At 39.1% G+C, this 22,082-nt stretch overlaps 1 long non-coding RNA gene across 1 annotated transcript; it reads right to left on the bottom strand.

Annotated features, from left to right (window-relative positions):
• Positions 1 to 19,911: 19,911 nt before the first annotated feature.
• Positions 19,912 to 22,069, bottom strand: LOC103094046 (uncharacterized). Its single transcript, XR_460613.3, has 2 exons — positions 21,878 to 22,069; positions 19,912 to 20,064 (listed from the first exon to the last, which is right to left on the bottom strand). It is a non-coding gene; the product is annotated as an uncharacterized LOC103094046 (long non-coding RNA).
• Between the last annotated feature and the right edge of the window lie 13 nt (positions 22,070 to 22,082).

Here is a 22,082-nt window from a genome sequence, read left to right as displayed (position 1 = left end):
CTTTGGAATTGGCTTGGATCACTGTATTGATCAGAATAGCTAAGTCATTCACAGTTGCTTCTCATAGAATTGTGTTCTTTCTGTGTACAATACTCTCCTGGTTCTTTTCACTTCACTTTGCATCAGTTCACATATGTCTTTCCAGGGTTTTCTAAAAGTATCCTGTAGAGCAGAGATTCTTAACTTTTTCTTATGTCACTGACTGCTTTATCATTCTTACAAAGCTTATAGTTGCCTTATCAGAATGTTTTAAAATAGTTAAAGGAAAGTATTTCAGTTGGAAATAGGTGGAAGAAATATTTTTCCCCATCCAAGTGCATGAACCCCCTAAAAATACCCATGGATTTTATTACCCTATCCCTACTCTCTCACTCCTTGGTTAAGATCTCCTTATCTAGGGACTTCTGTTGTGGGTTTTCCTCCACAGAATCTGAGTTCTTATTTATAATTATCTGGACCAGCTGATGACTTAGCCAGCTGGAGAAAGGGTTCTTTCCCCAAAATTGATTCATGTCTCAGAGATGGAATGGAAAAAATAATCAGGGGGGAAAAGGAAGAGATCAAGACTCACTAGAGTTTTCTGCCAGGATTTTACCAAGGGCCACATTTCCTTCCTTCTGTATTATGGATCTACACATTATTCCAATCCATCCTGCACACCACCCACAGACTAATTTTTCTAAAATGCTATTTTATCCCGTTGCTTCTCTTCTAAGGAAACTTTGGTGACTTTTTATTGTCTAAATCTCTCAGCAAAGCCTTAGAGCCTTTCCATAGTCCAACTTTCATCTACCTTTCAAATCTTATTTCCTGCTACTTAACCTTCCCATCTATCCAAGTTATTCTATTGCCCCTTCCTAAAATGTGTTGAACCCTTTCCTGTTTACATTATTCTCAATCCCTGTCATGCCCCTCTTTTTCTGCCTAAAATTCAGGGCAGCTACATGGCACAGTGAAATAGAGTGCCTGGCTTGGAGTCAGGAAGAACTCAGTTCAATTCAGGTCTCAGGTCACTTGCCGGCTCTGTGACCCTGGACAAGTCACTTAACCATGTTTTCCTCAGTTTCCTCCTCTGTAAAATGAGCTGGAGAAGGAAATAGCAAACCACTCCAATATCTTTGCCAAGAAAACCCCAAAAGGGATCACAAAGAGTCAGACATGACTGTAATGACTAAACAACAACAAAATTCAAGAAAGGAGCAAGTTCACTACAGAATGGATTTTTTGGGTCAAGTGTAAAGTCAAGTTTTCTGCTGAGAGGAAGGGGATTGGAAATGGGTTAAAGAGAGAATCTATCACTTCTGTCTGCTACTAAGCTCCCAAAGAAAGGGAGATATTTGGTTACAAGTAAATAAAGGGGTATCAAAAACTTTCCAAACCAGAAATGGTTTCCAGTCCAGAATTTTCCTGGATCCTGTGCAATTTCCTATCCATGTAGGAGCCTACATTTCTTCTCACCTGTGGTTCATTTTCCTGGTCCAACAACCAAGAAGTTTAAACCAAGCATGAGGCTCAGGGTAAAGATTCTATTGGCCCAGGACATCAACACAATAGCAACAAAGGCCCCATCTAGTTTCTGAAGATGCATTTTATCCCATCCCTTCCTTCTGGCTTGTCAATGATGGAAAGTTAATGAACATATGGAGCCCTCTACTGCCAAAGATGTTTATAGCAAAAGTAACCAATTTTCTTCTTGGGTTTGCTCTTCCAAAGTGAGCTTGTTCTAGGTCTTTAGGTGGTCTGCTTGCCCTTTCGTGTCTCCTCCTCCAACAATTCATCAGTCAATCATCATCATTTTAAACATTAATGCTAGAAGAGGCTTAGATATTTTCTAGTTTCGCCCTCTAATGTTACAGATAAAAAAATGGAGGCTCTGGAGCCAGCTCCTATAGGAGCTTAGGAAGAAAGATTGTTACATTTTCAATGTCATCATTTATGCCTCAAAAACTGGCACACACAACAAATCAAAGTTTTATGTCTTGTTTTATCGATTGCCTCGACTTAAGTGATGAAGAAATTTGTTAATAATTATTCAACTGAAGAGAATATACATTTTTTTCCTCTCATTTTCCTCAGAGTTGGCTGTTAAACACTTACAAGCACATCCCTTGGTCTAAGATCACCCAGGACTCCTGACTCCCAATCCATTTCTACTATGCCAGTATCACCTTCATCCTCATGAAGCTAGCTGGTACAGTAGAGTGCTGCACCTGGAGCAAGTTCAAATCCAGCCTCAGATGCTTATTTACATGATCCTAGGTAAGTAACTTGGTCTGTCTCCCTTAATTTCCTCAACTGTAAAATGGGGGAGGATAATGGCACCTACCTCTCAGAGTTGTGAGGATCAAAAGAGATCAAACTTTTAAAGTACTTAGCATAGTGGCTGGCACATTGTAGAGGCTATATAAATGCTTGTCTCCTTCTTTCCTGTTCATTTGTTAACCCCCAACTCTATGTGTGCTACTTTAATAAGTTAAATAAATTCTATTCTGTCCTTATAGAGTTTATGTTTTCAATTACTATTGTCTAATAGGAGTCAACAACTCAACCAATATTTATTAAGCACCATTTATTAACATTTATTAAAGATGGGGCATTCAAGTAACATAGTGAATAAAGTGCTAGGCCTGGAGTTAAGAAGATTTTATTTCAAATCTGACCTCAGATACTTCCTAGCTGTGTGACCCTGGGCAAGTCACTTAACTTCTGTAAAATGGGGATCATAACACTGCCTACATCCTCCAGTTGTGAAAATTAGACAAGATAATAACTGTAAAAGCACCTGGCACAGTGTCTGACACATAGTTGGCCCTATATAAGTGCATATTCCCTTCCCACCCCCTATTATGTGAAAAGCAGTGATTCAGAGCTTAGATGAAAAAAGATCACAATTTCTACAAATTCTGCAAATTTTAAGGAGTTTATACTTCTATTTGAAATATATAACATGTATATTGAGTAAGTGAGTAAATACAAGATAATTGGAGGAAACAGAAAACATTAACACCAAAGGGATCAGGAAAGGCCTCTACTGTAGGCAGTACCTGTGAATTATGGATTCTGAGAAGTAGAGACATGGAGGAAGTACATTGGGTAGAAAAAAGGGGTTGTATGACATGGCTTCTTTGAATGAACCAAAGCGAGAGATGAAAAGCCTCATTAAGGGAAAAGCTAATAGATCAGTTTAGCTAAAACATAGAGATGGGGAAAGAAAATAATATAAAATAAGTCTGGAAAGTTGGGTGGAAGGAAGGTTGTGGAGGGCTTTATACAAATACAATAGGGAATATCAAATTGGCCAACATGACAGTAAAAGAAAGTAATAAATATTGGAAAGGATGTGGAAAAATTGGGAAACTAATGCATTGCTGGTGGAGTTGTGAATTGATCCAACCATACTAGAGGGCAATTTGGAATTATGCCCCAAAGGGTTATAGAACATTGGACCCTTTGATCTAGTAATACCACTACTGGGTCTGTATTCCAAAAAGATAATTAAAAAGGGGAAAGGACCTACTTATACAAAAATATTTATAGCTTCTCTTTTTGTGGTGGCAAAAAATTGGAAATTGGGAGGATGTCCTTCAACTGGGGAATGGCTGAACAAATTGTGGTACCAGTTGGTAATGAAATATTATTGTGCTATAAAAAATGATAAGCAAGATGAATTCAGAAAAAGCTGGAAAAACCTCCACAACTGATGCAGAGTGAAATAGGCAAAACCAGGAGAACATTGTATACAGTAGCAGCAATACTGTGGTATGACCAACTGTGAAAGACTTGGCTACTTTCAGCAATACAATGATCCAAGACAATTCTGAGGGATTTTATGACAAAGAATGCTATGACATAATGACAAAGAAATGCACCTCCAGAGAAAGAATGACTGGAGTCAGTATCAAAGCAGATCAAAGCATACTATCTTTCATATCAGCTTATTTAGTTTTATTTTGAGGTTTTGGTTTTGTATGAATGGGCTCCTACAACAATGATCAATATAGAAGTGTGTTTTGCATGATAATACATGTATGGCCCAGATAAAATTGATCATTGTCTCCAGTGGGGGAGGGAAATAAGGGAAGGAGATAGTTTAGATTTTATAATTTTAGAAAATGTATGTTGAAAATTATGATTACTTGTAATTGGGAAAATAACATCTTTAAATTAAAAAATACAATAGGGAAGTACAGAAAAATGTTTAAGCAAGGGAATAACCTATGCCTTAGGAAAATTATTTTGGCAGTTAAACAGAGAATTGTAAAGATTAAAATTTAGGGGAGACTGAGGAGACTGAAATTAGCTTCTCTCTGCAAGGAGTATTATATTTTTTAGAGGTTTATTGAAGATTAAGGATTAAAGAAAAGACAGGATAAGAAACATGTGCCTCGGCCAGAGTGGCCTAGACAAGATAATCTCACATCATGAAAGAGACGCCTCTGCTCCAAAACGGAAGTCCAAAAAGAGACCTCAAAAGCCTTTGCAATCAGCTTAAATACCTTCTAGATCTCGCCCACCTCAGAATTCCATGAGATTACAAAGCATTTTGGGGAAGTGGAGCAAGGGCCTGTGGGGATTGAAGTTCAGAGTTCAAATCTCAATTTTACAGAACGGATTAGAAAAAATGAAGAGATTGGAATCAGGAACATTGGTGAGGAAGTTCTTGAGTTTTGTGGCATTATTTTAATATTTGTTGGAGAAGATCCTCATGGCAACTTTGAGCTTCTCTGCTCTACTCTACCATCATGATTCCACCCCTAGAAGTCAAGGAAGTTCTAAACTTAGTGTATAAATAAGAAGAGAGAAGGGATGTTAGAGATGGTGTAGAGATAGAATCAGCAAGATTGCAAATGATTATATATGGAGGATGAGGGAGAGAGAAGAGTCCAAGATGATTCTGAGTTGACAAACCTAGGGAAGGGAAAGAACGGTGCCATCACCACAAAGAGGAAAGTTTGAAAGAAGAACATTGTGTGTGTAGGGAGGAGGATAGAGATGAGTTCCATATAGAATATCCAGGCGAAGGTATCTAGTAGAGCATATATTTAGTGATATGGAACTCAGGTGTGAAAAATACGAGTGAAGAAAAAAAGACCTTGTGCAAGTTGGGGTCGGCAGTGGGGAGTGGAACTACAAATAAGAAATCTAAAAATGGATAAAGTGAAGATCCAGTAAAGGAAACTGAAGAAAGCTATTTCACAACCTGGCCCAATCTATCTTCTTCTTGAACATTATTCCCCTTCTGGTACTCTGTGATCCCAGGCTTTTCTCTCTTTCTCAAAAACAACAAACACTACATCTTCTATTTCCATGTCTTTGCTGTGGTTATCCCAGATGCCAAGAATTCACTCCCTCCTTATTTCCACTTCCTAGAGTTCTTTTACTTCTTTCAGGCTTCTACAAGAACCCTTCTCTGGTCTCCACAAATGCCAATACCCTCCCTCCCAAATTACCTAGTATTAATTGTGTTGTGTGTGTGCATGTATGTATTTTATTCATTTAATATTTATGCTGTGTGTATTTATATATGTACTTGTCTTCTCCATTTCAATGTAAGCTCCTTGTGAATAGGGATTATCTCATGTTTTGTACTTGTATCTCCAGTACCTAGCAAAGTGTCTAGGTACACAGTAGGTCCTATAAACTAATGAACACTGATACAAAAATTTTGTTTATTTATTTACTTAAAATCATTACTGTGTTTTGGTCCTAAGGCAGAAGAGTGGTAAGGACTAGGCCTCATTGGCAAAGCCATGACATATACATGCACAGCCAGCACTAGGGGAGCTTCTCCATTCCCCCTCTTCTCCAAAGCCCCAGGACATTATTTGCATGCCCCAACCTTCTGTCCATCTGCCCAAAGCAAGTACTTTCTCCCTCAACTGTCTTCAGTAATCTGGGCACTTGAACTGGGAAAAGGTTCCGCAACCCTGGGCTAGGCAAAGGGGATTAAGTGACTTGCCCAGGGTCACATAGGTAGGAAGTGTCTGAGACCAGATTTGAACCCAGGACCTCCCATCTCTGGGCCTGGCTCTCAATCTACTGAGCCACCTAGCTGACCCCTGACGCAAACATTTTAAATAAAATATTAGCAAATAAGCTACTACAACAACAAATTAGAATACCATATGCTAGATTGGAATTTTACCAGGAATGTAGGATATTTGGTGTAACATAAGGAATACTATCAGTATAATAAATTATGTAAAAATAACATAAATAACAAAATCTCATATTAATACATTCTGGAAAAGCTTTTTAAAAAAATCTAACTGCCATTTCTATTAAAAACACAAAAAGTGGGGGCAGCTGGGTGGCTCAGTGGATTGATAGCTAGCCCCTGGGATGGGAGGTCCTAGGTTCAAATGTGGCCTCAGACACTTCCTAGCTGTGTGACCCTGAGCAAGTCACTTAACCCCAGTTGCCTAGCCCTTACCACTCTTCTGCCTTAGAACCAATACACAGTGTTGATTCTAAGATGGTAGGTAAGGATTTTTAAAAAAGCATAGGAATAAATGGACCTTTCCTTAACTTAGTAAATAATATCTATCTAAAACCCAAGAGGAAAAATACAATTAATGGAGAAGATCTGAGGCCTTTTCAGTAAGCCTGGTAGTAAAGCAAGGATGTCCTAGGTAGTGTAATGGATAGAATGGTGGACTTAGAGTCAGGAATACCTAAATTTAAATCCAGCCTCAGAAACTTACTAGCTACGGGACCCTGGGCAAGTCATAGCTTCTGGCTATGTTTTCAACAGTAAAATGGGAATCATAATATCACCTACCTCCAATGGTTGTTGTGATTAAATGAGACAATATTTAAAAAGCTCTTAGCACAGAGTCTGGCACATAGCTCTTTAATAGATGATGGTTCTTTTCTCCCTTTCTACTTCCCATTATCACCTATATTGCCTAATATAGTTCTAGAAATGTTAGCTATAGCTATCAAGAAAGAGAAAATGAAGGATGAAAGCACAAGAAAAGAACAAAATTATTCCTTTTTGCAGAAAATATAAAGATTTACTTTTTAAAAAGCCTTTAAAGAGTTAACAAACAACAAATTCAGCAAAATTTCATGGTATAAAACAGTTCACATAAATCACCAATATCCCAATATATTATCAATAAGACCCAGCAAAAAGAACTAGAAAGAAAAATTCTATTCAAAATAGCATCAGAAGTTATAAAATATTTGGGAGTGTATCTACCAAGATATATCCCAGAACTATATGAATACATTAATACTCTGCAGAAATCTAGATTTTAGTTACTGGGAAAATATTAATTTCTTATGACCAAGTTGAGTTAATATAATAAAAATGATAATACTAACTAAATTAAGGTGTTTATTTGGTCTTGGACCTTCTTACTTCAAATTTTTAATTCTTTGGATTTTGTTTTATTATTTTTTGATGTTTCATATGTCTTAAAAAAAATAAAAGAGAGAAGTTCTGTGCCCTGATGGGAAGCTTGGTCTTTCAGTATGGAGAGGAGGAAAGAGAGGAGAACCCCTCCTTCCACAAACTAGGGTTCAGGGGAGACAGAAGATGTAACGGGTTGGCTGAGAGAGAGGAGAGGAGGTTTGAAGATTTTCCCCCTTCTGCCTTCCCTCCTTAGCTAAGCTGCTCTCCCCAATTCCCTCTTGTCCCTCTTGTCACCCCTCCACTACTCGAGACCAAAAAGTCTCCCCTTGATCTGTTCACTCATACTCAGCTCGGGGAACAGATAACTTTTAATGTTAACTCAATCAGGTAATACAAAAAGAATAATGGGCAGGGAAGAATGGGAAAAGGAAAGTGGGAAAAGGGGGTCCCATGTCTCTATCTAAACCCTTTCCCCTCTCTCCTCGAGTTTGGGAGGAACTCAGACCTTGGCAGCCTGACCCCCCTGAGAGAAAGTGAGGTTGACTCACCCCTGGGCAACAGGAGCTGAGGTAAAGTCTGCTCAGGTTTCTCTTCAGAAAGTCCCTTCAACTGGGAAGTGTTGGGGGAAAAGATTTCCAGTCACCAGCAGGAAAAGTGGGTAACCCTCAGGAGAAAGTCTTTATCCCCTCTCCCGACTGAGGGCCTCACTGCTCTCTCCCCAGCCAGAGTCTTCTCTCCTCAGGATTCCACACTCCTGGGGCCCCTCCCCCGTCAAGGTGATCAATTTCACATACTCTTCAGCTTGGCACTTTTTCTCTAGTGCCAACCTCTGTCACATATGAGGTCATTAGCTTCTACTTGCCTAATTATAATTTTTAGGAAATTACTTTCTTCTGTGAGCTTTTTTATTTGGTCAATTCTACTTTTTAAGAAATTCTTTTCTTCATTGGATTTTTGTATCTCTTTTTTCTTTGGGTCTATTCTGCTTTGCATTACTCTCATTTCTCTTCTCCATTTTTCCTCTGCCTCTCTTAATTGATTTTAAAAATACTTCTTGAACTCTTCCTGAGCCTGAGATAAATACATATTTTTCTTTAAAGTTTTGCATGTAGCTGTTTTGCTCTCACTGTCCCCTTCTGAGTCTATGCCTTGTTCTTCATTGTCCTCATAAACATGTTCTATGGTTAGATGTATTTTTTTCATGTCTGCTCACTTTCCCAACTTTTTCTTGATTTTTATTTTTATCTTAAAGATGGGCTTTATTCTCAGAGTAAAGGAGGCACTCCCTTAAACTTCAGGTTTTTTTTTTTCTTGCAGCTACCCTTGGCTCTATTTTTTTTTTTTTTAGTTTCTGCAAGTTTCAGGTTTTCCAAGGTGGTATAAAGGCCTATGGACAGGAAGTGCTGAAAGCTACCTCCCACTGCTGATTCAGTCTTTCCCTGGGACTGCTGATGGCTTGCAGGGCTCAGAACACTGTGAGCTACTTTGTGCTGGCCTCAGGCTTGGGCAGGGGCATTGGGTCTCACTCTGGGTTTACACAGGCCAGGCACAATATATACTGCCTTGCTCTGAGGCTTGGGGCCTTGCCTTGATCTTAGGCAGAGGCTCTGGGTCTTCCTCTGGGCTTACATAGGTCAGGAACACTACAGACAGCCTTGAGCTGGGGTCCAGATCCTCACTGAAGACATGGGCAAGGGCTCTGGGCCTCTTCTTTGGCTTGCACCAGCTACAGAGACCCTGCTGACTGCCCTGCACTAGGACTTGGGGCCTCACTGCAGGCTTGTGCTGGGGCTTAGAACTTTAAGGTGTGGGCATAGGTTATACTGCTGTTGGCTTAGGCAGAGTCTCAATCTCTTGGCTTGAGCCCAGGTTCAGAACCTGGAACAGTAGATGTATATAGGGGCAGGGGGAGCTTGCTGTGGACTTGTGCTGGAACTTCTTGGTGCAGTTTTGCTGTGGGCTGTGCTCCTTTCTCACCCCATCGAACCAGATCCTCTCTACCTTTCAAGTTGTTTTCTGCAGGAAATTTGCTTCACTTTCACCTTTGTTGGTCCTTTCACTCCAGTATTCATTTTGAAGTATTATTTTAAGATTAGTTGGAGAGGATTCTCAGAGTGGTTTGAGCTTTCCCTGCTTCTTTCCCTGTTATCTTGGCGCCACAATCAAAATATTCCATCTCTAAACTTCAGGCATTTTCTCTGAATGTCACTTATCCCTGGAATACTCTCCTCCCTCCTGCCTTCCTACTACTGACCTCCTTTGCTTTCTCTAAATCCCAAATAAATTCTCACCTCCTAAAGAAGCCTTCCCCAACTCCTCTTATTTTCAGTACTTTCCCTCTTTTAATTATTTCCTGTTTATCTTGTATGTAACTTGTTTTGCATAGATTTATTTGCATATTGTTTCTCCCATTAGGTTGTAAACTCCTTAAGGGCAGGGATTATCTTTTTCTTCCTTTGTTTCTTTGTTTTTTTTTTATCCCCAGTGCTTAGTTCAGTACCTGGCACATAGTGGGGGCTTAATAAATGTTTTTTGATTGATTGCCATCCTAATCAAACAACCAAAGAAGTATTTTATAGAACTAGAAAAAAAAAACACAAAATTCCTGTGAAGGAACAAAAGGTCAAGGATACCTATATTAAAAATAACTGGGAAGAAACTGGGCATTTTAGTGACAGACATAAAATTATATTACAAGGTAGTAATCAAAGAATTCAGTCCTGGTTAAAAAACAGATTGAACAGTAGAACACTGATATCTAATACACTGAAGAAACAAACAATTACATAGTGTTTTATAAACTCAGACTCCAGTTACTGGGAAAAGAACTCAGTATTTGACAAAAACTAATAGGAAAACTGGAAATAGAAATTGGGGATAGACCAAAATCTCACACCATCTACCAAGATAAGCTCTAAAGGAATACATAACTTAGTTGTAAAGGATGAAATGTTAAACAAACTAGATGAGCAAGGAAGAAATTATCTTTTAGATTTATGAAAAGGAGAAAAGTTCATGATTATACAAGTGATAAAGACAAAGATAGAGACATCACAGAAGATTAAATGGACAATTTTTCATCATGTAAAATTTTAAATATTTTGTACCCCCAAACCCCACTAATAGTTATAATGAGAAGAGAAACTAGTAACTGGGAGGAAAAAAATCTTTATAGCAAATTTATCTGATAACGGTCTCATCTAAGATATATTAGGAACTAATTAAAATTTTTAAGATGAAGGGTCATTCCTTAGAATATAAATGTACAAAGGATATGAACAGGAAGTTTTCAAAGGAAGAAATCTAAGCTAGCAACCACCATATGAAAAAACACCCAAAAATTACTATTAGAGAAACAAATTAAAGGAACTCTGAACCTTTACCTTATACCCATCAGATTAGCAAAAATGACAAAAGAAGAAACTGACAAATAATAGAGGGGCTGTCAGGAAACAAGCATGCTCTTAGAGGTATGAACTGGTTTAGTCATTCTGGAAAGAAATTTGGAACTAAGTTCCAAAAGTTACTAAGATGTGCATATTCTTTGACCCTGCTATATCACTACTAGACCTATACTCAAATAAGATCAAAGAGAGAAAAGGTCTTTTTTTTTGGTAGTTATATTTATAGCATCTCTTTTGGTGTAGCTGAAAACTAGAAGCTAAAGGGGTACTCATTAACTGGAGAATAACAAATTGTGGTAGAATGAATGTAATGGAATATTATTGTGCCATAAGAAATGAAATAGACATTTTTCAAAGAAACTAGGAAGACCTCTATGAAATCATGCAGAATAAAATGAGCAGAAGCAATAAAATAATGGCATTATAGAAAAAAATTTTTAAGACTTTTAAAGTTTTAAACATTTTAAACATTGATCAAGGCAATGATAAACTACCAGACAGAAATTAAATTAAATTAAATTAAATATGAAATTAAATATGAAAATTAAATATGCCACCCATCTTTGCCAAAAAGTTGATGGGCTTCTTTGATTCAGCCATAGCACTGTTGGGTTTGTACCCCAAAGAGACAATAAGTAAAAAGACTTGTACAAGAATATTCATAGCTGCACTCTTTGTGGTGGCAAAAAATTGGAAAATGAGGGGACGCCCTTCAATTGGGGAATGGCTGAACAAATTCATCTGTTGGTGATGGAATACTATTGTGCTCAAAGGAATGATGAACTGGAGGAATTCCATGTGAACTGGAACGACCTCCAAGAATTGATGCAGAGTGAGAGTAGCAGAACCAGGAGAACATTGTACACAGAGACTGATACACTGTAGTACAATCGAATGTAATGGACTTCTCCATTAGTGGCAATGCAGTGATCCTGAACAACTTGGAGGGATCTATGAGAAAGAACACTATCCACATTCAGAGGACAAACTGTGGGAGTAGGAACACAGAAGAAAAACAACTGCTTAATTGCATGGGTTGAGGGGATATGATTGGGGATGGAGACTCTGAATGAACATCCTAGTGTAAGCATCAACAACATGGAAATAGGTTCTGATCAAGGACACATGTGATACCCAGTGGAATTGCTTGTCGGCTATGGGAAGGGTGGGGTTGGGGAGGGAGGGAAATAATTCTTGTAACCAAGGAATAATGTTCTAAATTGACTAAATAAATTAATTTAAAAAAATAAAAAAGTAAAAAAAAAGAGTCGATGGGCTTAAAATGCAAAATGAGACAGACATTTTTGGACATGGCCAATGTTTCAATTGTTTTGATGAACTCTGTGTATTTGTTATGAAGGTTTCTTCTTTTACTAAAAATTGTTCAGTGGGTGGGGGAATGGGAAAGATGAATAAGTGCTTGCAAAAATAAGTTTTGCATAAATTTGAAAAAAGAGAGAAAAGGAAAATGAACCCTAAGCTTGTACAGATTTCTTAGGGCAATGACTCAATTGTATTTCACCTCTTTCAGGTAGAGCTGAATTTTTAAGTCTCTCTTTGATCTGGACAAAACCCAGATATTATGCACTCGAGTATATACATTTCCTATACTCATATCTTATCTCCTTAAATGGGGAAGTGTTGTAAAATGGAAAGAGAACAATAGTGGGAAGGAACCTGAGTTCTGGTCTTAAATGTGCCCACTAATGACCATGTGCAAGACCCTTCACCATCCTGGCTTTCAGGTTCTTCATTTGTAGAATGAGGAGGTTGAACTAGATCCATGGCATCAAACTCAAATTAGAAAAGGGCCCCACTAATTCCTACATAAGGATCCTTGTAGGCTGCACTTTGACTTAGTTTTTTTTTATATATATATTCTTACCTTCAGTCTTAAAATCAATACTAAGTATTAGTTCTAATGCAGAAGTCTAGTAAGGAGTTAATTCGGGTTAAGTGACTTGTCCAGGGTCACATAGCTAGGAAATGTCTGAGACCAGATTTGAGCTCAGGACTTTCTGTTTCCACTGAGCCACTTACCTACTACCCCTTGAGAGTTTTTAATGTAATATTATCTATGTATTATTAGTATTTTCATTTTGTTAAAGAGTTCTTAATTACATCTTAATCTAATTCTGGCTGTACTCTGAAGTGTTGTGAGCTGCTTGTGGCTAATGGACTGGATGATCTTTAAAGTCTCGGGTAGCATTAACATTTCATGATTTCATTTGACTGTCTTTGACTCTTTTCTTACCCTTTCTCTTCCAAAGGTTGGGTACATAGTACTTGATCAACATTTGATTTATTTTACTTCTGAGCAAGTAGAGTACTTTTTATATGATTTCTCTTCCCAAACACTAGGGGGAAGACTTGTACTACCAAATTGTAGGAATGAGGTTAATCATAGGGAGGTTCAGGAAAGAGGGCCTTGGGCTCTCTCTCATTTGCAATTACAAAAAGATGATACACATGATCTGGGCCCTATCAATAGGAGCCCCCAAAAGAAAAGAAAAATATAGAGGGGCATTAAAAAATTCACTATTTTTAAGGTGTCTACTATGTGAAATATACTGTTAGGAGCTGGGGATTATAATAGACTTCTTGCCCCAAAGGGACTTATGATCTGTAGGGGGAGGTAACATGGAAAAAGATAATTATAATACAAATTTGAATAGAGCAATTGTATATGAGAAATATAAAATATAAGGTTAGATGGGGCAGTAGTAGTTGGCAGGGGGGTATTCCTGAGGAATACTGCAAAGAGCAGTAGCAGAATTTTATTTCTGATGTTAACATTTAGTCATGGTGAGCATAAACCTCCCCACTGTGTGCCTTACTTGATATTAATAATCAGGAGATTGCTGAATAAAATGACTTCTGTTGCATCAGCTAAGGAATCTTTTATAATCTTGTCAAATGCAGGCATAGGAGCCATCTTGTTGGAAGAGAGCCAGTAAAGATATTTTGCTCTTCAGAATCAAATACATTTTTATGTTAACTATGAGCCTAGTGTAATCTTATGTTCTCTATGTCTTTCAGTTAGTATACTTATAAGAATATGGTCTACTATGGAATATTATTTGCAAAAGCTGATTTCTTTGTCATATTTTCATTAAGAATGCCCTCAAATACGTATAAATTATTCTTATTTTTTCTAGAGATGAGAAAGCAGAAAGATTACTAGTTATTGCTATAATCCCAACAGCTGTAATTGTAATTTTTTCTGTTAGCTGTTTTTCTCTCTCCTAAATCTTAGGGATTATTCCCCAAATACCCTAAAGATGTTGTCTACAGCATGGACCTCCTCTGTACATACTTGGTTTGGACTAACTGTTCTTCCTGTCTTTGTTTTAATATAATTTCTACTTCCTCATTCAGGCCATTAGGAACTGTGATATTCAAATTCAAATGTGCTAGCTCCATTGTTAAAAATGGAGAAACTCACTTGGGGCAGAAATCTTCCGTGTTTGTCTACTTCTGTATTGGAAAGAACAATGCATGTGGAGTCCAGCTAGGTTTGAATCTTTTTTGATGAAACTTGCTAGTTGTACAAACATGTAAGAAATTGACCATGAACAAGTCACTTAACCTCTCTAAGCCTGTTCTCTCGTCTGTAAAATGAGGATAACAATGCCCTTATTACTTAGATCACAGCATTTTGTGAAGATCAAATGTGTTAACATATGGAAAGCACTCGGCACATCTTAAAGTACTATACAAATCTGGTATTATCATTGTTGGGTTTTTACATGTATTTCCTAAAAGTTACGTATACATCTCTCTTAAAAAAATGTGTCTCCTTCAGGAGGTAGATCCTTTTTGAGTTTAAGCCAAAGCTTTCTCACCATTTGTTCAGGATGTTGTAGTGACGTTTTTGTTCAGATATGGATCATAGGTAATTTTTGTTTAGGTATGGGTTGGAATCTGAATTTCAATTCTTTATATTCTGTGTCACCAACAGAAGGGGAGCCAGTGCTATGCAGAAAGCAGGTCTAGGAGTACTCTGCCACAAGCTAGATCTTCTTAGAATGGTTCTCTGTTAGGGGTTTAAAGGATGCTACTTGGAGTAGAGGTGAGGTTAAGCCATTCAGCTCTAACACTTCTAGGACACTTAAGACTGTCCAGGGTCAGACCAGTCTTCCACAGATAAATAGTCAATGCATGTACTATGCTTCTAGTTTTATTATGGTTTAAGTTAGGCTCTTTTTTAAATATAAAGTCATTTTTTCTTCTAGTGCATCTTGAAATTCCATAAAGTGATAATGCTCATATTCCCACATTCTTCTTTGTAAAAGTGGACAAATTAGTTTATATTCTAAGTTGGTGTTGTTGCATATGACCAACATTTTTCTCTGCCTAGTAAGAGACTAAGTGTTCACTGGCTTAACACAGAACAGAATGTAAGCCCTTAGAACGTAGGAGCTATTTCATTGTTATCTTTATACTAGCACACATAGTAGGCATCTAATAAATGCTTACTGAATGGCTAATTGGCAGAGACAGTTTATACGTTCTTTTGGCCTCTTCATTGTGGGAAGTGCTTTACGCAGCAAATAGTTTCTAATGTCTGCTCTTTTATCCCTGTCCCAGTTTTCTTATATTGAATTTGTATTTCTGAATCTGTAATTTCATTGTGGTAATGACTCCTTTCACAGATATAGACAACTCCACAGTAATTTGTAGTCTGAGAGCATTACCTGGGGCAATGCCTTAGAAATTTGCCTCTGTTCAGTGTCAGAGGCAGTCATTTTGCCCCTGAATCATCTTAATAGCAGGACTGACCTCTATCCATTGTGTCACATTATATCTCTACTTCAGCTTGTTTAAATAGATTAGGTTGGAACTGTTATGCTACATGTTATCATTTTTGTTCTTCTGATTTGGTATTTTTAACTTTGCTTTAACAAACCAATAGCCAATGAATATGAAGAATTTAGAGAAACATGAGAAGATTGCAATGAACTAATGTAACATAAGTAGAACCAGAAAAACAACATACATAAAGATTGTGAATGGGAAGAGCATAATTATAAAGTGAAATTATAATTATAAATTATGTGTATTCCTCAGAGAGGAAATGAGAAAATGCACCTTCTCTCTCACTCCTTTTCTGAAGTGAAGGACTCTAGTTGTCAGACTTAATGCATTGGTTAGTTTTGCTCAGCTGCTGCTTCTCCCTCATTCTTTTTAATTCATTACTATAAGGGCTGGCTCATTGGGTCGGGGTGGAGAAAGGGATTTTTTTTTTTAATGGAAGTAATGTTAAAAAAACATTATTTAAAAGATGTGGTCATTTTAGTATTTTCCATGATCAGTTATTCTTCTTGAAGTATTCATGATATGCAGGTATGACCCTTTCAAGCCTTTAGTCTTTTTCATTTCTTAATCTTAAATCCTATTTTCTAGCATATTTTTCTATTTTCTTCTTTGTCCATTCTTACATCAAAGTTACTCAATATGAAAGTATACATTGATTTTATTTTGAGTCTTGAATTCTTAGAATTTTCTACTTCTTTACAACAGGTATTGGCATATAAGCTTTATCTTCACAGTAGTCCTTTTGATTATGTTTAAAAACATGAGCATTTCTCATGCTAAATTTCTCATGAAATGTTTGTTTCCTTTGGGGAACCACCAACTCTTATTTGCCTGGAAGAACTTGGGTGCCATACTTTTTTATAATTTATATCTTCTAGTTTCACTTATAACCAGTCACTCAATATTTACAAGATTTAGTTTCCCTAGTGTTGTTGTGGAACCTATGGTATGCATGCTGGAGGGTGCTACTCCCCTCCCCATCTCTACAGCACCTGAGGACATTTCTATCATCACCTACCCCTCTGCCCAGCAGCCCAATTGGAGCATTTCCTTCCTCCCCTGTCTGGGTTGAGGGGGGATCACATGCAGTGTGAGAGTTGCAGCTTGGGCACTTAGTCTCTAAAGGTTCACCATCACTGCCTAGTGGCTAGTGCTCATTATATAAAGGTCTCACATTTAGAGTACCAACAAGTAATGTTTATAGACTAGAAACTATGATTCTGCTAGTCCCATGACTTCACTTACTGTCTCTGTGGAAATAAAAAAGGGTTATGGAGTCTTAGGGTCACTTTCTATTTTTTCTGTTGCCAAAGCCAAAAATTCCCTACTTAGTGGTCACACTAGCCATACTTGCCTTGGAAAGTACAAACTGTACAGTGTTAGCACCATACTAAAACTTAATAGGGTAGAACCTGGAAGAGAGTTTGTACTCTGCTGGCATAACCTTTGAGAACTCAGAATTACCTCCATGTAGCATCAGAGTAGGATTTCTGTAGTATGACTTCCTCTAGCATAGGAGGAGTAATGGAAACAGGATTTAGTTAGATGGGTTCTCAAAGGCCTTCTAGTCTAAAATCTTATTTTATAGATGAGGAAACTCTCAGCTTCAAGTGGGTGTTAGATTAAAGGGATGATGTTCTATATTTATTCAACAAATATTTGTTAAGCTCCAGTTATATGTAAGGCATCTATGATATATTAAATATTAACAGAGGGCAATAGATATGAGTTTAGGAGAGGGCAAGAGCTCTCTTGGTTAGGTTTGGAGAGAAAAGAGAGATTGAGTCTGAAAGATAAAGACCACAAATAAGTCCTAGACACCTTCAACTGGAAGCACAGATTAGAGTGGCACTCAGCTAGGATTTCTACCTATGGATATATTTATAATTCAATATGGTGAACTGAAAGAGACCTGAGTTCTAGTTCTTCCTTTGCCACTTAATATAGGGATTTTTAGCTTTTTTGTATCATGGTCCCCCATATCTGAATTTTTAAAAAATTCGTAACTGAAGGAAATGCTAAATTTCAATGAGGTTTGCTAAAGATGTAATTATTTTTTCATCTAAGTTCATAGACTTCCTGAAATCTATCTGTAGACTTCCTTTTGTGAAGTCCTGGTTAAGAATCTCTGACTTGATGCATGGGACCTTGGACAAGTTTCAACCTAAGCTTCATTTGCAAATTGGGATAAAAACTTTACACACTTAAAAGAAAACTAGCAACTTGTAAGCAAAAGATCTCATAGTTATGAATATTTCCAACAGTAGAAGGCTCTGGGTTAATGTAATAGATTTGGTCAGCTTAGAACGAATCAGTCATGCTACTGGCTATGGAGATATAATGATAGAGGTGATTTGGAGGGAGAGGGCCAGCATCTGAATACTGTGTGACAAGGGACAGGCTATTTCACAACTCTGGGCCTCCACTTTTTTTTTTTAATCATCTTCCATGTTAGAATCAATACTGTGTATTGTTTCCAAGGCAGAAGAGTAGGAAGGGCAAGGCAATGGGAGTTCAGAGACTTGCCCAGGATCACCCAATTAGGAAATGTGATATCATATTTGAACCCAGGGCTTCCCATCTCCAGGCCTGGCTCTCAATCCAGAGAGTCACCTAGCTGCCTGGCCTCAGCTTCTTGATTTGTAAAGAGGACCTTTTACAGATCTCAAAGATCCTTTCCAAATGTAGTCCTACGATTCTCATCTAAACCTTTGGGAGCTGGCCCAAAGGGATAGAACCAATGTCCTGGGGGATTAAGTGGGTGACAAAGTCCAGAGAGAGCAGCCGTGACACTTCCACCTTCTTCCAAAGGACTTTAGCTTCCTCTCTGCAGCCGATTCAGAGCAAGCACATCACAAACACAGGCACATACCTTTGAGGGATATTTCTGAGAGCTCTTTCCATAATGGCCCTGGGGCAGCAGGAAGGGCAGCAGGTCGTGGGAACGACTCCTGGGCTCCTCCCCCACAACCCATATTGAAGTCCAGGCTCCACCCTACCCACTTAGGTCCTTCTCTTCTATGACTTCCCTTCCCCCCACCTCCACTCTCTTCCGAGGAGGAAACGAAGAACAATGCGGCAGATCAGAGAGTGGGCACCAAGCCGATGATGGTGGACCAGTTTGGGGGAGGAGAATGGGCTTTGATTGTTGGCTCCTTCTGCTCCTAGTCAGCTAACTCTATCCCTTGGCTACTCTTCAGGCAGACTAGTTCTCACCATTTGCCCTCCTTTTCTACCATCTTGTGGCTATGGAAGTTCAAGCTTTAGTAAGGTTTCATGTCTGTTTCTTGGCTGTGCACTCAATTCTTGGCAGCTGGCAGTTTCCTTTCTTCCTCATTTCTTCTCTACATATGCTTCCCTCTGGGATAGAGAATGCCTTTCTATTCTGCTCCTTGAGAATCCAGAGACAGGGGAAGGTGACTGTTTTGGTATTATCAGCATCACAGTGAGGGAATCCTAGTCCTTGACAGAGGGGGAAAGAACTAGACCTGGGCCTGCAGCAGTAGCAAAGCCAAGACAAGAACTTCTGCCTACTGAGCCTGAAGTCTCTTCTCCCAAGAAGACCAATTTGGTGGGAGGGGAAGAGGCTGGCCCATTAATGGGAAACATCATTCCCAGGAGAATTCAAAGGAATCTCCAGCCTATTTTTTGCTTCCTAGGGCTGAGAGACTGGTGGGAACCACAGTTTTTGTTTTTCCTTTGGGATTGAAATAATGGTCTAGCCTTCACCGGAACACCTTCCTCTCTACTTCCAAAACATATACTCTCAATTCCAAGGCTTCCTGCTCCCCAACTCTCAGGGCACTTCCTGATTTGTGGGCCTGGGGGCAGGGTTCCCCAGGAATCTAGACACTTATGAAAGTCAGGTTACTTCCTGATACTGCTTCCATCACCAGGAGTCAGGGAGAGTAGTCACAGAGGAATTAGAGCTGGACTCCAAGCAGCTAGGTAATCACTTTCTAGGTATCAAACAGGGGGATTCTAGACTACTTGTCTCCCTATTACAGGGCCCCCAAGAAGTGGATAAGGCTCTCTGAACTCTATCTCATTACCTTTGATACCAGACCTTCTACTCCCTTAAGGCTAGAATCATAGGGGGCAGCTGGGTGACTCAGTGCATTGAGAGCCAGGCCCAGAGACAGGAGGTCTTGGGTTCAAATCCAACCTGAGATACTTCCCAGCTGTGTGACCCTGGGCAAGTCATTTGATGCCCATTACCTAACCCGTACCACTCTTCTGCCTTAGAACCAATACATAGTATTGATTCTAAGAAAGAAGGTAAGGGTTTTTTTTGGTTTGTTTTGTTTTTAAGGCTGGAATCATAGATAGTCACTTTTTTAGACATTACATTTTCAGACTTGGATGATGGGGAATCAAATGGGAACAAGTAAATGGTCTGCCATTCCAAGCAATATCCAGTGATCTCCTTGGCCCTTCAGAATCCTTGATTTCTTTTTCCTTTTTCTTGTGTTCCATTTTTACCTAGAAAAAAATGATATATTAAGTGCCCCTGTTCTAGCTCTGGCAAGAAGATGAGAACCTGCCAACTCTTACAGTACTTTGTATTTACAACTATACAATTTTGCATTAACTACATATAGTCTTGTATTGTTTCTTAGTTACTTCACAGGAGGAAGTATCTTCCCTTGAAGGGACCATGTCAAACTACTTCTGAATGCTTCATAAGTTCCTAAAAATTAATTTTAATTGATTGAACTGCCTGAAAACACAGAGTCTGAGTTTTTGAGGTTGGCGAATCACTTTCTAAGTTATGAGGTTACAGAGAGACTTTCCCCACATATCTTTGAGTTCATGCAGGAGGTCATAAAATGTAAAATAGAAGATCTTAGAGATCACCTGGAATTCTTCATTCCCCCCCCCCCCTTTTGTCCAGACCTGTGACTTCATCCATGTAAATAAAGTGTGAGGACCTCCTTGTGTGGAAATACCTTCCATCAAACAAATCTGCAATGTATCATCTTAGGAAGTTGTCTGAAGCTCCAAGAGATTAACTGATTGATTATACAAGGTCAGTTAGTATGATACTTGAACCCAGATCTTCATGACTCCAAAGCCTACTCTCTATTCACATCACCGTGTATTTATCTCTGTTATATTACATTTGGGCAAATCGAGTCACAGAAGGTTGAAGTGACTTTCAGAGAGTGTGGAAGGAAGCAGAAAGGTGAACCCATATTCTGTCTCCAAATTTAGTGCTTTTCCACCCCATACTTTTTTTTAAACCTTTACCTTCTATATTAGAATCAATACTGTGTATTGGTTCCAAGGCAGATGAATGGTAAGGGCTAGGCAATGAGGGACAAGTGACTTGCCCAGGGTCACACAGCTGGGAAGTGTCTGAGGTCAAGTTTGAACTCAGGACCTCCTGTCTCTAGAAATGGCTTCATACCACACTATTTCTAACAAGCAAAACTGACAGATTTAAGGGTCTAACCAGCTTCATTGCCCCATATATAGTTCATCCCAGACAACCCAACTAGTTTGAACTTTGAAGTACTGGCTGGGTCAGGTTAGAAGGGAAACTGAAAATAATTTTTGCCTGGTATTTTGGATACTCTGTAGCCTTTATTAATAATATTCTTGGCAAGTCTGGTGTGATTTATTTGCTTTACTAGAAAAAGCCTGGGCAAGGCTAGCCATTTCCACCTTCACCCATCCCTTCAAAAACCTTAGATTGTTTGTGAAATGGAGTAATTGTGACCTGGGACAATTATGACATGCAGTGATTATGATCTACAGTGACTTTTAGTCTAAGGCAATTGTGATATAGGACAATTGTGATCTGGGGTAATTGTGATTTAGAGTTGTCTGCAGTGACTGATCTGGAGGGATTAGGAAGTGAAGTGACTGATTTGGAGTGGCTTGTGATGGGCAGTGATTATGACCAGGGTAGATAGGCAGGCAGAAGACCGGGGTTCGAATCCTAGCTCAGCTAATGATTAACATGGGTAACCCTGAGGAAGTCTCATCTCTTTGGGCCTCAGTTTCCTCCTCCGTACAAGAAGGGAGGTGGGGAGGCGGGGGTTGAGGAACGACCTCCCTGCGTCGACATTCTGGGGCACGCCCAGGGCTGCGGCCCCGGGCCAGGGTGTGGGGGAAAAGGCTCTCAGCATGTTGCATTGGGCTCCCTGGGACCAGTTTTTTTAACAGGTTCTTCCATCATCTTCGGGCTGGCCCCCAGGACTCAACGTAAAGCTCCGGTCAGGTGGCATTGGGGTGGCGCCTATGGTTTTCTCAAGAAATAGAAACAGAAACAGAAACGAAAATACATCACCTCATTCAGGCCTCTCGACCCAAAGCTGAGGTACGCCACCGGCGCGTCAGGGAGGAAGCCCCGATCCGCCGATTCCTGCTGCGCCTGCGCGCAGGAGGGGCGGTGCTTTGCCCTTTGTTGTGGGGCCCCAGTTTCCCAGGACACCGCGCGGCGGGAGCGGGGGTGGGGCTATGCAGATTAGGAGGCTCGGGGGCGGGGCGGTTGC

The sequence above is a fragment of the Monodelphis domestica genome, chromosome 1 (assembly GCF_027887165.1).
Source record: "Monodelphis domestica isolate mMonDom1 chromosome 1, mMonDom1.pri, whole genome shotgun sequence".
NCBI classification, from domain to species: Eukaryota; Metazoa; Chordata; class Mammalia; order Didelphimorphia; family Didelphidae; genus Monodelphis; species Monodelphis domestica.
Note: the sequence above shows the minus strand (reverse complement) of the source record. Positions and strands in the feature narration are given on the sequence as shown.